Source organism: Streptopelia decaocto, assembly GCF_964273445.1.
Source record: "Streptopelia decaocto genome assembly, chromosome: Z".
Classification (NCBI taxonomy): Eukaryota; Metazoa; Chordata; class Aves; order Columbiformes; family Columbidae; genus Streptopelia; species Streptopelia decaocto.
The window spans coordinates 38,811-43,385 of NC_138657.1; positions in this window are offsets into that span (position 1 = coordinate 38,811).

Sequence of the window (4,575 nt, forward strand, 5' to 3'; positions counted from 1 at the left end):
CCAGGAAACTTTCTAGCCTGGTAGGGCCCTTGGTTTTTCACGTAGGTGGCAATGAGGTTGTGACTTGTAATCCAAAGGCAATAAAAAGACACTTCAGGACCTAGGGACAGTTGGTGAGGGAATCAGGTGCACAGGTTTTCTCCTCTCTGCTTCCAGTCATGGGCAGTACAGCAGGATGACCATGAGCCAGCACTGTGTTCTTGTGGCCAAGAAGGCCAATGGCATCCTGGGGTGTATTAGAAGGGAGGTGGTCAATAGGTCCAGAGGGGTTCTCCTTCCCCTCTACTCTGCCCTGGTGAGACCGCACCTGGAATATTGCGTCCAGTTCTGGGCCCCTCAGTTCAAGAAGGACAGGGAACTGCTGGAGAGAGTCCAGCGCAGGGCAACAAAGATGATGAAGTGGAACATCTCCCTTATGAGGAAAGGCTGAGGGAGCTGGGTCTCTTTGGTTTGGAGAAGAGGAGGCTGAGGGGTGACCTCATTAATGTTTACAAATATATAAAGGGTGAGTGTCAGGAGGATGTAGCCAGGCTCTTCTTGGTGACAGCCAATGGTAGGACAAGGGGTAATGGGTTCAAACTGGAACACAAGAGGTTCCACTTAATTTGAGAAGAAACTTCTTCTCAGTGAGGGTAACAGAACACTGGAGCAGGCTGCCCAGGGGGGTTGTGGAGTCTCCTGCTCTGGAGACATTTAAAACCTGCCTGGACACATTCCTGTGTAGCCTTGTCTAAGTGTTCCTGCTCCAGCAGGGGCATTGGACTAGATGATGCAAAGCCACTCTGCATCATCTTTGAAAGGTCCTAGAGAGGTCCCTTCCAATCCCAAACGTTCTGTGATTAGAAGAAACAGATGGGTGCACTCTATTAACACATGGCTCCATGCTTGGTGTCACTGCCACAATTCTGGCTTTTTTGGTAATGGGATGTCCTGCACGGCACTGGATTTACTGGCATCAGATTGAGTTTGCCTTACACGTAAGGGAAAGAAGGCCTTTGCACACAAGCTATCAGGGCTTAGTGACAGTGCTTTAACCTAGACATGATGGAGGAGGAGGATGTAATGGGACTTGTGACATGCTGTGGGGTAAGACACCAAGCATGGAGGGACGAGGTGAAGCAAGGTTTGAACTGATGAGCTTGGGTGGTGGGGTCTGGTGTGGTGAAGCTCATGCAATCACATCCAAGTGGGAAACATGCCAGAACAATCAGAGCAGTGACAAATATTCCTTAGCCACCTCCCAAGATGAAAACCAAAGGGCCAAGCACCTCAAAGGTACACACAGCTGTGGTGGATTGTTCTGCACCCCTCATGAGAAACCCACATACTCAAGTACTTCTCTGAAGTGTCTGTACACCAATGCACATAGAATGGGGAATAAACAGGAAGAATTAGAGATCTATGAGTGTTCACAGGGCCATGGTCTGATTGCTATTTTGAAGATGTGATGGGACAGCTCACATGACTGGAATGTTGCCATGGAAGGCTCTGTACTTTTTAGGAAAGACAGGCCAGCAAGGCAAGGTGGAAGAGTTGCACTTCATGTGAGAGAGCACATGCCTAGGCCAGGATGACAAGCAAGTTGAATCCCTATGGGTAAAAGTTAAGGGACAAGCTAATAAGGGGGACATCATTGTGGGTGTTTACTACAGGCCACCTGATCAGGAGGAGGAAATTGGTGAGGGTTTCTACAGACATCTGAAAGTAACCTCACAATCACATGCCCTCGTTCTCATGGGAGATTTCAATCACCCTGACATCTGCTGGGTAGGCAACACAGCTGAGCACACAGTCCAGGAGGTTCCTACAGATTATTGACGACAACATTTTGATACAGATGGGAGAGAAGCCAACGAGGAGAGGCATGCTGCTGGACCTTGTCCTAGCAAACTAAGAAGAACTGTTTGGAGATGTCATGGTTGGGGACAGCCTCAGCTTCAGCAGCCGTGAGGTGGTGGAGTTCAGGATCATGAGTGGACGAAGCAGGAAAATAAGTATGACTAAAACAATGGACTTTAGCAGGGTAAACTTTGGCCTCTTCCAAGTCCTGCTTGGAAGAATCCCATGAGATGGGGCTCTAGAAGGTGTGGGTCCAAGACAGCGGGCTAATTTTCAAGTATCACTTCCTCCAAGCTCAAGACCAATGCATCCCTATGAGGAAGAAATCAAGTAAAGGGAGTAAGACAACAGCATGGATGAATAAGGAACTCTGGTCAAAACTCAGGTGGAAAAGGATGTTTATGTAATGTGAAAAAAGGGACAGACAACCTGGGAGGAATGCAAGGAATCTGTTATAGTGTGCAGGGATGCAGTGAGGAAGGCCAAGCTCCAGTTGGAAGCAAATCTGGCTAGGGATGTCCAAGACAACAAGAAGGGCTTCTTCAGGTTTGTCAACAGCAAAAGGAAGGTTGGGGAAAATGTAGGTCTGCTGCTGAATGAGTAGGGTGCCCTGGTGACAGATGATACAGAGAAAGCAGAGTTACTGAACACCTTCTTTGCTTCCATCTTTACTGCTAAGACTGGCCCTCAGGAATCCCAGACCCCAGAGACAGGAGATAAAGTCTGGCAAAAGGAAGAGTTTCCCTTGGTTGAGGAGGATCAAGTTAGAGATTGTCTACATGAAATGGACATCCACAAACCCGTGGGCCCTGATGGGATGCACCCACGAGTGCTGAGAGAGTTGGCAGATGTTGTTGCAAAGCCACTCTGCATCATCTTTGAAAGGTCCTAGAGAACAGGAAAGGTGCCTGAGGACTGGAGGAAAGCCAACATCACTCCAGTCTTCAAGCATGGCAAGAAGGATGACCCAGAAAACTACAGGCCAGTCAGCCTCACCCCCATCCCTGGAAAGGTGATGGAACAGGTCTTTCTGGACATCATCTCCAAGAACGTGAAGGAAAAAAAGTTTATCAGGAGTAGTCAGCATGGGTTCACCAAAGGGAAATCATGTTTGACCAAGTTGATAGTCTTCAATGATGGTATGGCTCACTGGGTAGATGAGGTAGATGAGGTAGATGGATGTTGTCTACCTGGATTTCAGCAAGGCTCTTGACACTGTCTCTCACAACATCTTCATAGGCAAGCTCAAAAAGTGCAGGCTGGATGAGTGCACGGTGAGATGGATCGTGAACTGGTTGGATGGCAGAGCTCAGAGTATTGTGATCAGCAGTGCAGAGTCTGGATGGAGGCCTGTAGTTAGTGGGTTTCCCCAGGGGTCAGTATTCGGTCCTGTCCTGTTCAACCTGTTCGTCAATGACCTGGCTGAAGAGACTGAGTGCATCCTCGGCAAGTTTGCTGATGATACCAAACTGGGAGGAAGGGCTGACACACCAGAGGCTGTGCTGTCATTCAGCGGGACCTGGACAGGCTAGGGGACTGGGCAGAGAAGAACCTGATGAAGTTTAACAACAGCAAGTGCAGGGTCCTGTACCTGGGGAGGAACAACCCCAGGCACCAGTACAGGTTGGGGTGGACCTGCTGGAAAGCAGATCTGCAAGGACTTGGGAGTTCTGGTCAACAACAGGTTGACCATGAGTCAACAATGTACCCTTGTGGCCAAGAAGGCCAATGGTATCCTCAGGTGCATTAAGAAGAGTGTGACCAACAGGCCAAGTGATATTGTCCTCCCTGTCTACTCTGCCCTGGTGAAGCTGTGTCTGGAGTGCTGCATCCAGCTCTGGGCTCCCCAGTTTAAGAAGGACAAGAAATTACTGAAGGCAGCCCAGCAGCAAGCTACGAAGACGATTAGGGGCCTAGAACACCTTTCTTATGAGGAGAGACTAAGAGAGCCTGTTCAGCTGGAGAGGCTGAGAGGATATCTCATCAATATTTATAAATATCTCAGGGGTGTGTGTCAAGAGGATGGAATCAGACTTCTTTCAGTGGTGCCCAACAATATGATGAGGGGCAACAGGTGCAGGCTGAAGCATAGAAGGTTCCATCTGAATATGAGGAGAAACTTATTTAAATCAAGGGTGACAGAGCACTGGAGCAGGCTGCTCAGAGAGGTTGTGGAATCTCCTTCTCTGGAGACATTCAAATCTGCCTAGACACATTCCTGCATGATCTGCTCTGGTGAACCTGCTTTATCAGGTGAGTTGGACTGGATGATCTCCAGAGGTCCCTTCCAACCCCAGCCACTCTGTGATTCTGTGAACTGCAACTCTTCTGAAATAAGATTCTGTAAACTGTTCACTCCTTGCGTATTTTTCACATATGTGGGTTAAAAAGTATTCATCTTTGTATGTTGATCCTTATTTTTGATATGCATAATTCTCTTCTTGCGTATGCTTAAGTAGGATGTATTGGGTTCTGTTTAATCTGTTTATTAATGATCTGGTGTCGAGGGTTTTGGTTGCGGGGTGGCAATAAAACCGTGGCAGATGTATTGTTAACCCCCCTCTCCCCCGGCTTCCCCCTTCAGCCCCTCCCTCTCCCCCCTTCCCACTGAGGACAGGTGATCGGAAGGAAAAAAAGGACAGAAGAGAGCTGGAAAAAATTAAAATGTTTTACTAATGCTACTAATAAGAATATAGAAAATAATACAAAATATAGAAAACCAATCTTGAAAGTCCC